The following is a 12,183-nucleotide window of genomic DNA, read 5'->3' on the forward strand; positions in this document are numbered from 1 at the left end:
TTTTGCAGCAGTTAACGTCACTGCTTCACAGCTCCAAGGACCCTGGTTTGAAATTGAGCTGATGTCTGTGCAGCTTTCATGCCATGTTTGATCAAGGCAAGTTTCCTCGAGCATCCTAAAGATTTGCTGGCAAGATAATAGGCTACTATGGATTTAATTCCTTGGTAAAAGGTAATGTTAAAAAAAAACTGATTGAAGTTGACAGATGTATGTTAGAGAATGTTGCAGGCAAACAGGAATAAGACAACTAGGATTGTTCACCTTGGAATCAGATTGTACCCAAGGGCCAAATGACATGGGGTGTGGATTAAAAGATAAGGGAATGCTTTTTTTCTCTGTTCTACAATAAACTATGAATAATACAAAATTTCTCATAAGTATTAGAGTTCGTGTTCCACAGTCAAATATTACAAGCTTGATCTATTCTTTCACATTCCACGTGTCTTTAATATGATATCCCTGCTGTGATACAGAGCTTGATGCATTTCAGGTAAGTAAAATTGGGAAATTTGGAAAATGAAATTGTAAGACGTGTGCATGGACTAATAATATAGGTGAACATAATCATATATAAAATATTTTCATCTGCAACTCAAATCTTTATGCAAGTTTCACATTACTTTAAAAAAAATCACTGAGCACAATTTGTGTTTCAATATTAATATAGTTTTATCTCGAGCTGTTGCTAGCCTAATTCTAACAGTGGTTCTGGTACAGTTCAATGTACCTATCTTGCCTGCAATTACGACGTATTCCTGAAAACTGGAGAATTTTGCTGTTTTTATCTGTTCTTGTAATTTTTCAAAATGAACTCCCAACTTCATTATAAACTCACCTCTTGTCAAAAACTGATTTATGTAATTTTTTTTGGGAAAACTGCAGTTCATGTTTACTGCCTTTTAAAATTTTGGAGACAAAACCAAATAAATCATTTCACTTTAAATTACCAGAAGACTTTTCAACTTTCTACTGTTACGATTTGATATTTAGAAATGTTAATATTGATTATTATGGAGGTTAAAGTGTGAATTTAATTAAATTACTTGGTAGATAATTTATCTCCAGATGTAAAAAAAATTAAAAGCCCAAAGTTCAATGTTTAAAACTCTAATCATTAGGAACGATAGGGTGGAATAGATGGAAGAGGGTGTGTGAATTCTTCCAATCCATTATTTTAATGTTTCAGTGCCTTTTTGAAATATTATCTGAGCAGTATGGAGATCACTCCAAGGTATAGTATTCATAAAATGTGTATCAAACCAATCAGGAAAGAGTGTAAATACAAATCAAAAATTTGGTTTGATAGGACTCAAAGGAAAATCCTGCCTGAGAAACCTATTACAATTTTTTGAGGAAATTGCTGGTAGGCTAGACAAGGGAGATGCAGTGGATGTTGTATATTTGGATTTTCAGAAGGCCTTTGACAAGGTGCCACACATGAGGCTACTTAACAAGATAAGAGCCCATGGAATTACGGGAAAGTTACATGCGTGGATAGAGCGTTGGCTGATTGGCAGGAAACAGAGAGTGGGAATAAAGGGATTCTATTCTGGTTGGCTGCCGGTTACTGCAGGGGTCCGTGTTGGGGCTGCTTCTTTTTACGTTGTACATCAACGATTTGGATTATGGAATAGATGGCTTTGTGTCTAAGTTTGCTGATGATATGAAGATAGGTGGAGGGGCCGGTAGTGCTGAGGAAACAGAGTCTGCAGAGAGACTTGGATAGATTGGAAGAATAGGCAAAGTGGCAAATGAAGTACAAAGTTGGAAAGTGTATGGTTATGCACTTTGGCAGAAGAAATAAACAGGCAGACTATTATTGAAATGGGGAGAGAATTCAAAGTTCTGAGATGCAACGGGACTTGGGAGTCCTCGTGCAGGATACCCTTAAGGTTAACCTCCAGGTTGAGTCGGTGGTGAAGAAGGTGAATGCAATGTTCGCATTCACTTCTAGAGGAATAGAGTATAGGAGCAGGGATGTGATGTTGAGGCTCTATAAGGCGCTGGTGAGACCTCACTTGGAGTACTGTGGGCAGTTTTGGTCTTTTTTAAGAAAGGATGTGCTGACGTTGGAGAGGGTACAGAGAAGATTCACTAGAATGATTCTGGGAATGAGAGGGTTAACATATGAGGAACGTTTGTCCGCTCTTGGACCGTATTCCTTGGAGTTTAGAAGAATGAGGGGAGACCTCATAGAAACATTTCGAATGTTGAAAGGCATGGACAGAGTGGATGTGACGAAGTTGTTTCCCATGATGGGGGAGTCTAATACGAGAGGGCATGACTTAAGGATTGAAGGGCGCTCATTCAGAACAGATGTGCAGAAATTTTTGTAGCCAGAGGGTGGTGAATCTATGGAATTTGTTGCCATGGGCGGCAGTGGGGGCCAAGTCATTGTGTGTATTTAAGGCAGAGATTGATGGGTATCTGAGTAGCCAGGGCATCAAAGGTTATGGTGAGGAGGTGGGGGAGTGGGACTAAATGGGAGAATGGATCAGCTCATGATAAAATGGCGGAGCAGACTTGATGGGCCAAATGGCCGACTTCTGCTCCTTTGTCTTATAGTCTTATGGACTTTGAGGTATATTCATTTATGGAATCAAGTGATATCTACTGCTGCTCAATTTATTGGAATAACTGATTTAAATGGGATGGAGTTGAGATAGGCTTAATCTGTAAATGACATAGGAGCAGAATTAGGCCACCATTCAATCATGGCTGATCCTCTTTTCCCCTCTTCAACCCCACTTCCCCGGCCTTCTCAGTGTAACCTTTGATGTCATGTCCAATCAAGGACCTGTGAATCTCTGCCTTAAATACACCCAATGACCTGGCCTCCACAGTTGGCTGTGATAACAAATTCCACAAATTCACCACCCTCTGGCTGAAGAAATTACTCTGCATCTGTTTTTAAGTAGACACCCCTCTATCCTGAGGCTATGCCCTCTTGTTCTAGACTCACCCCGCCATGGGAAACATCCTTTCCACATTTACTCTGCTTTGGTCTTTTAACATTCGAAAGGTTTCAATAAGATTACCCCCCCCCCACCCCATCCTTCCAAATTCCAGTGAGTATAGACTCAGTTCCTTGTATGATAATCCTTTCATTACCGAATCATCCTTCTGAACTGCCTCTGGGCTCTCTCCAGTTTGCCTTCCTCACCACTGACTACCTGCAAGTTGACCTTTAGGGTGCTCTGCACAAAGACTCCCAAATCCTTTTATCTCAGATTTTTGGATTTTCTCCCTGATTAGAAAAAGTCTGCTCATTTATTTCTACTACCAAAGTGCATGACCATGCATTTTCCAACATTGTATTTCATTTGCCACTTCCTTGCCCATTCTACCAATCTGTCCAAGTCCTTCTGCAGCCTATCTGTTTCCTCAACTCTATCTGCCCCGCCGCTAATCTTTGTATCATTCTCAAGTATGGCAACAAAGCCATCTATTCTAAATCATTGATGTACAGCATTAAAAAAAGCAATCCCAACACCGATCCCTGCAGAACATCGCTAGAGTCACTGTCAGCCAACCAGACAAGGATCCTTTTATTCCCACTCGCTGCCTCCTACCAATCGCCCAATGCTCTAATCATGTTGGTAACCATGGGCTGTTAACTTGGTGAGTAGCCTCATGTGTGGCATCTTGTCAAAGGCCTTCTGAAAGTCCAAATATCCAACATCCACTGCATCCTGTTTATCTATCCTACTTGTAAGCTCAAAAAAACTCCCAAAAGGTTTGTCAGGAAAGATTTTACATTGAGGAAACCATGCTGACTTTGTCCTATCTTGTCCCGTGTCACCATAACCTCATCCTTAACAATTGACTCCAACATTGTCCCAATCACTGAGGTCAGGCTAACTGGTCTATAATTTCCTTTCTGCTGCTTTCCTCCTTTCCTAAAAAGTGGACTGACATTTGCAATTTTCCAGTCCTCTGGCACTGTTTTTGAAAGGTCATTGCTAATGCCTCCACAATCTCTACCACTACCTCTTTCAGAACTGTAGGGTGCAATTCATCTGGTCTGGATGACTTGTGTACCCTCAGGTCTTTCAGCTTTTTGAGCACCTTCTCCCTTGTAACTGTACTCACTTCTCTTCCTTCACATACTACATCTGGCACACTGCTAGTGACGTCCACAGTGAAGACAAGCAAAATACTCATTTAGTTCATCTGCCATCTCCTTGAACCCTATTATTTCACCAGCCTCATTTTCTAGTGGTCCTATATCAACTTCATTTCTTTTTTTTCTTCACATACTTGAAAAAGCTTTTACTATCCACTATGATACTGTTTGCCAGCTTTCTTTCATATTTCAACTTTTCCCTTCTAATGATTCTTTTAGTTATTCTCTGTAGGTTTTTTAAAAAGCTTCCCAATCCTCTATCTTTCCAAAAGTGTTTGCTTTGTAGTATGGCTTCTCTTTTGTTTTTACAGTAGCTTTGACTTCCTTTGTAAGCCATGGTTGTTGTATTTTGTGACTTTGTGATTAAATGATTTTAGCCAAGAAGACTGGACTGCTAGCAGAAAGGGAAAGGCAGGCAACATAGACCCTGTTATTTCCATCAAAGCATAATTTTTCTAAATACATTAAAGATTGGGTCTTTAACTTTTAGTTGGTAATTTCAAATTGACTTTTACAAACTGAACAAAGATGCATCTTAAGATATCTTTTCACTTATGAAACATAGTAAAGTGATGAAAATAAACAAATAATTAGAATTCATTTTAACCTAGATATTTCTTTATTTGTAAAAAAAAGAAATGTAGACGTCACTGGCTAGTCAAGCGTTCATTGGCCATTTGTTTCATGGCTGTGGTGCTACAAAATGAGAAGATGGAAATGTGAGTAGAGCACAAAGCTGCTCTGCCAATTATGGTTGGCTTGTGACTTCAACTTCCAGCTCTGCTCCTTAAGAATTTTTAATTAAAAATAAATCTAGAAAGCCAGGCTTTAATATAGCAGTTGACCCAATGTTAATTTTGCTGAAAAATCCAGACTTCCATCATTTGCAAATGTGCTAGCTTCACTCATGTCTCTTATTTTGAAACTGACCCTGATCCTAACCAACCCAAATGGCTAAAAACTATTTCTCACCACCTTCTATATTTAAGAGCATGAAATTCTGTAAGATCACCTGTTGACCTTAACATTTAAGAAAATGCAGCTTAGTTTTTGTAATTTTCTATGTACAGTGGATTCCTGTTAATTGGAACAATTTTGACTCAATTAAGTGGCTGCTCCAGTTAGCTGACGTTTCATGGAAATAGATAAAAGGGTGTTTTTTTTTTAAAAGGAACTACTGTTTAACTAAGTAACAAATATGTATTTAAATAAAGTACAGAATAAATTAGAACACTTCCACTATTACTACAGTACTATAAGCTATTCTGCCGGCTGGTGGTGTAGTGGCATCAGCGCCGGACTTCTTCGCTCCCGAGGTCGAATCCAGCCGGCTCCCTTGCATGCTTTTCGGCCGTGCTGGGTTGAGCGTCAAGCTAGCAACTTGGACTCATAAAAATAAGAAAGTCTGCTTAAAAAAAAAAAATGCTGTCATGACAGTGTGCCAATGACTCCACTCTGAGTTAAGGGCTTTCTTCTCTTCACTATAAGCTATTAGTTCCTAATGGTTATCAATAGAGGAATTCATTCGGTATATGCTGACATGTTCTTTTTGACTAAATGAAAAAATGACTATAAAATACAGGAGGAGAATTAGGCCCATTGAGTCTGCCTCAACCTTTCCTCATGGCTGATCCAATTTTCCTCTCAGTCCCAACCTCTTGTCTTCTCACATGTACTGACCAGCCAAGAGCTTAATAACCTCTGCCTTAAATATACATGAAGACTTGGTCTTCACAGCTGCCTGTGGCAAAGAATTCCACAGATTCACCACTCTCTGGCTGAAGTAATTCCTCCCCATCTCCATTCTAAAAGGACACCTCTCTATTCTGAGGCTATGTCCTTTGGTCTTAGACTATCCCATCATAGGAAACATCCTCTCCACATCCATTCTATCAAGGCCTTTCACCATTTGATAGGTTTCAATGAGGCCACCCCTCGTTCTTCTGAGTTCTGGTGAATACAGGCCTAGAGCCATCAAATGTTCTTCATATGACAAGCTATTCAATCCTGGAATAATTTTTGTGAAATTCTTTTGAATCCTGGCCAGTTTCAGTACATCCTTTCTAAGATAAGGGGCCTAAACCTGCTCACAATACTCCCAAGTGAGGCCTTACCAGTGCCTTATAAAGTCTCAACATTACATCATTGCTTTTATATTTTAGTCCTCTTGAAATGAATGCTAACGTCACTTTTGCCCTCCTCACCACAGACTCAACCGGAAAATTAACCTTTGGGGAATCCTTCACAAGGAATCCCAAGTCCCCTTGCACCTCTTTTTTTTTGTATTTTCTCTCCATTTAGAAAATAGTCAACTCTTTCATTTCTTCTACCAAGGAGCATGACTATACACTTTTTGACACTATTCCATCCGCCACTTCTTTGCCCATTCTCCTAATCTTTCTGTAGCCTATCTACTCCCTCAAAACTATCTACCCCTCCATCTATCTTCGTTTTGTCTGCAAACTTTGCAACAAAGCAATACAAGTGATGCTATTTTAAACCTGCTTGCTCTAAGCAAAGTCCAATGACCATGTAAATGTTTGGCAACAGTCCTCTGTCATAACTAAGCAGCACTGTGTCCCAAATAAAAGGGAATCTTGGCTATTTTCTTAATTAGCTTTTGTTCTTTAAGTGTTGTTCCAAATAAGCGGCTACCCCAATTAACTGATGGCCCAAATAACCGGAATCCACTGTATTCGGATATCTTTCAAAAACCTATACTAGGGTTAAGTATTGAACAATTCAGGAGTATGAAGGTTTTGAATAAAAGTATAAAGGGGTATGATTTGTAACAATGGGCAACTGGAGCTTGATCTTCACTGGCAGGAAATGTCTGTAATCCACTCTATTTCATTTTTGTGCTGTATAATTAAGTTGTATATTGTCACAATAAAACAAATTACGTTATGATGACTAAATTTCAATGGCAAACAAACTTGAATAGTGCAAAAGCACAAACATGAATCATGAGGGGGTAGGCATGACATTTGGCTGTGCAAAATTACCTTTCTGTACTCAAATAGATTTCTGATGGAAGGCTAGCACTTAGTTTTAATTCTAAAATGCACAATTACTTCTGGGTCAAGTAGAGATAAGAGCGATCAAAGCTCATGCACTTTAGTACACATTACTCTGAAACAGAGTTCACTGCATATATAAAGTGTTAAAGTGATTCTGGTTTCCATGATTGGATGAGTGAGGTGGTGGGTAATGGACTCTTACCAAAGAAGTCTGCTTTGCTTGCTTACGTGGAGCTAGCAGTGGAACAAGTATCTTTGGGAGGAAAACATGTCCAAGACTCCAGACTTGAGTTGCAAACCGGTAACTCTGTATTATGTTGGTGAGAACAGAATTTGATTAAGTCATTAATATAACTCACCCTTGGTTAATATGTGAGGAGCAATAATGTGGCTAAGGTTTTTGAGGACTTCTGCTACAATTTTTAAGCAGTATCTGAAATCGCAAGAAAGAATAATTAAAGAAGCAAATTTGAGGTACGAAAAGTGTGTGGGAGGGGGAGATAGTAGGGTAGGTGGAATTTTAAGTATGAAGAAAAGATGGTGAGACAGCTATTGTTACCCATTCTGCCGATATAAAGGGAATAGTAATTCTTCCACTTGTACTTATCCACTTGGTGGACATTCAAGATTCTAGACTTCAGACTGGTGTCTAGATTTCTGCTCCAGGAAAGCCATATGACAGTCAAAGAGCATGGAAGCAGGTCCTATGGCCCAACTTGTTCATGCTAACTAACATATTTATGTGAGCTATTCCCATTTGACCTATATCCCACCTACGCCTTTCTTATCCAGCTACTGTCCAGATGTTTTTTGTTTTTTAAAACCGTAAAGACCCAAGAGCAGAATTCGGCCATTGGCCCAAAACTACTCTCAGTACTCCAAATGTGGTCTGACCAACGTCTTATAAAACCTCAACATTACATCCTTGCTTTTATATTCTAGTCTTCTCAATGCTAATATGGCATTTGCCACTTTTACAATCAACTCAACATGTAAGTTAATCTTTAAGGAATCCTGTATGAGGATTCCCATGACCCTTTGCAACTCTGATATCTGAATTTGCTCTCCATTTAGAAAACAGTCTAATTCATTGCTAGAAGGTATTTCATACCATGACCATACACTTTCCGAAACTGTATTCCACTTGCTACCTTGTCCATTCTCCTAATCTGTCCAAGTCCATGCACAAAATCACTGCTTCCTCAACACTACCTGCCCCTATACCTATGCTTGTATCATTCACATACTTGGTCATAATGCCATCAATTCTGTTATCTAGATCATTAACACATAACGTGAAAAGTAGTGGACCCTATACTGACCCCTGTGGAACACCACTAGTCACTGGCAGCCAACCAATAAAACCAATCAACCTTCTGCAAAAAGCCTGTTTCCGGCTAAACGTGAAATGTTCAAGATTTCAAGATGGCTTGATGTCACTTCCAGTACACAAGTGTAAAGGAGAACAAAACAATTGTTACTCCATATCCGATGCAGCACAAAATCATACAAGAAAATGGACAGTAATTAAAATTACAACAAATATAAATAAATAAAAAAGTTTCTATATATAATATGCCCATGAAGTGACGCGAGATACAGCAGTGTCTGCACATAAGGTCATTCTGACAGGAAATGAAGTAGTAGTGGTGCTGCTTGGGGGAAATTAACTGTTTTTGAGTCTGGTGGTTCTACATAGCCTACATGGAAGTGGACCAACAGTCCATGAGCAAAATGGGTGTGATCCTTCATCATACTGCAGGCCTTTTTCCAGTACTTCTCAGTACACAGTGTATGTCCTTGATGGTGTGTAGACTGTTGCCAGTAATGTGTTGGGCAGTTTCGACTCCCATTGTAGAACTTTTCTGTCCTGTGCAGTGCAGTTTCCGTACCATGCAGTGATGCAGCACGTTTGGATGCTCTGTACTGCACATCTTAGAAGGTTGTGAGTATTGTTGTTATTACACTTGCCTCTCCACTCTCTAAGTGCTAATGTTAATTCAAGGAATCTAAAGGGACAGCACAGAGTTCCTTAGTAGATTAATCTAGTACACCAATTGGTATCGATAATAATAAAAAGTCTTTCACGGGAAGTCTGCCTAGAAACATACTATGGGGAGACTGTAGAAAACCAGCTCTGTTCATCTCCATTTTATATATTTTTATCCAATACCACATCATTTTTTAATTCTTTTTTACTTATATTTGTGTATCTGCACATTTGTAATACCACTGTGACACTAATTTCATTTGGGATCAGTAAAGTATCTTTTTATCTATCTGCTGTATTAATTCAAGTTAAACTGAGATGTATCAACTATAATAAAACTGCATCAATCCACTTAAAACTAATACTGTAATGCTTAAATTTTGTTAACAGATAAATGTAATTGTGTTGACAAAAGTTGAAAACACAAGTCTACGGTAGATGCAATCTTATTGCCTCCTTCCTCTCTTTGGAATACTGTATCTAGACAACAGTAAAATTACTGACTGCAGCCTAGCATTCAACATATTCATTCCCTCAATAATAATCACCAGGCCTCTAAATCTGTGCTTCTGTATCTTCCTCGGCAATTGGATCCTTGACTTCCTCAGTGGGAGATGCCAGTCAGTATGAGTCAGTAATAACATCACCTCCTTGCTGACAAACAACACAGACCTGCTCCAGGATGCGTGCATGGCCCACTACTCTCCCCTCTCTACACTTATGGTTGTGTGGCTCAACAGAGTTCAAACGCTCTACATAAATTTGCAGATGATGCCACTGTTAGTAAAATCTCAGATGGCAACAAGGAGGCAACAGGAGTGAGATCAGGTGGTTGAGTGGTGTCGTAACAACAAGCTTTTATTCGATGTCTGCAAGACCAATGTATTGATTGCCTTGGATCCACAGAGGAAATCAAGAAAATACTCCAGTCCTCATTGAGGGACAGTGGTGGTAAGTGTAAGCAGTTTTACATTTCTGGGCATCAACATCTCCAAGGATTTTCCTTGGATCTAACACATTGATGTAATCACAAAGAAGACAAGCCACCGGCTCTACTTCATTAGGAGTTTGAGGAGATTTGATATGTCACCAAAAACTCTGCAAGTTTTAATAGATGCATGGTGGACAGCATTCTGATTGGTTGCATCGTAGCCCTAGGATGGAGGCTCCAATGCACAGGATCGCAAGAGAAACTTAGCTGAAGAGACTTAACCAGCTCCATCACAAGCACAACCCTCTCCACTACTGAGGGCATCTTCTAGAGGTGGTGCCTCAAGAAAGGCATCCATCTTTAATGACCCTCATCATCCAGGACGTGTCCCCTACTCATTACTAGCATCAGGGAGGAGGTACAGGAACCTGAAGACCTACACTCAGCCATTCCGTAACTGCTTCGTTCCCTCTGTTATCAGATTTCTGAACAGTCCAGGAACACTGCCTCATTCTTTTATTTTGCTCTATTTATTTATTTTGTAATAGTAACTTCATGTCTTTGCACTGTACTGCTGTCACAAAACGGCAACTTTTCAGATCATACTGTATGACAGTGATTAATAAATCTGATTCTGAAATGTTCATACCAGTCTAAATGTAAGCTTCAATGTATCTCCATGTCTGTCAATTAAATTGGGGGAGGAGGAAGAAAATGTTCAAAATGGTGATATTGGGTTTAAAATAGCCTTCAGAAAAATCTCTCTTGTTTGCACAAATAGTCATCGCAATGCACCTTTGACGCTCTCCAAAAAGAACATCCAGCCTCTCCCACTCCCTACCATGACTGGCACGACGAGAGATTGGTATTTGATCTGAAGCTTTTCAATTTGAAGAAATGGACTGAATATTTTCAACACTGTCTTTATTTTAGCTTCTTTTGGATCCTGAACATTGGTTGTTTTAGTGGGATAGTTGTTATAGTGCATAGTGGAAAACTGTTTTGTGTTGCAGGATTATTGCGATGGAACTTTAAAATATGCCGCTTTCTGTCAGGACTACATTTTCTGATGAAGGGAGTTGAATGAACAGTGAATATACAATTCTAACTTGCTGTGTGAACCTCAATTAAATGATTAATTAATTGTTCCTGTAATGTTCTAACAGGGATTGAATGACTTTCTATGTTATGATTCCACAATTATGTGTATGTATAATACAAAATATCAACTGAGTGTCCTTTATCCCTTGCATGGTCTGTAAGTGTTAGCTTAATGTGAATAGCTGGGCCAAATAACCCTTAGTTATTAGAGAACTTGTCATTATACATTGGATGAAAGCTATGATTTGTGTGGGTCACATAATGTCTCTGATCCCTTAATCTCCATCTGTTAATGTATGATGTCCACAGGTCACCAGAGTTAGTGGCATGTCGTCAGCAAGGAAAAGCTCAGGGAATCCTCGAAAAAGACTGACATCTCTCACAATTGGGTCAAACACTAGCAAGACACCATGAACCATTTTCCTTCAACTAATGAACCCTTCTCTACTGAACACTAATTAGGCAAAGCATTGAGAATAGTAACATTACTCTGTTAGGTGTCTAAAATAATCTGGAAACATTTTTAAAAACTTTAACTGCTGGAAATGCCCAGTTGGTCAGACAGTTCCCTTGCTCTGGTGATGTTCTGTGGTTACTGGGTTCTGAGATCATTAATGAGCTCTACACACAATCTTAGATCCTGTCGCAGGTGGATCAAATTCATATTGTGAACAGTTGGGTGGGTTGTTTGGAATGTTGTGTGTTTCCTTTGTGTTTTGTTTTTGGCCTTCGGCTGCTGTCGCTGAGGAATATTCAAGCATTTGGCCCAGTTTAAATTATCTCGGGCCAGAGTTTCCTGTAAGTTGGTGCCATTTGTTAAAGCAGGCTTTAAGAATATCTTTGAAATGTATTCACTGTCCTGGAATTCACTGTTACGATGAAGTATTGAATGGAATACTCGTTTCCATTATTTTCGGATGTGTCTAAGAGAGTGGGGCTCATTTTGTTAGGTAAATGAAGTTTAGTGCTGGGTTTGAGGTCTTGTCACTCAGGAATCCCATGGCTGTGCTGGCAT

Source organism: Mobula birostris, chromosome 8 (assembly GCF_030028105.1).
Source record: "Mobula birostris isolate sMobBir1 chromosome 8, sMobBir1.hap1, whole genome shotgun sequence".
Taxonomy (NCBI): Eukaryota; Metazoa; Chordata; class Chondrichthyes; order Myliobatiformes; family Myliobatidae; genus Mobula; species Mobula birostris.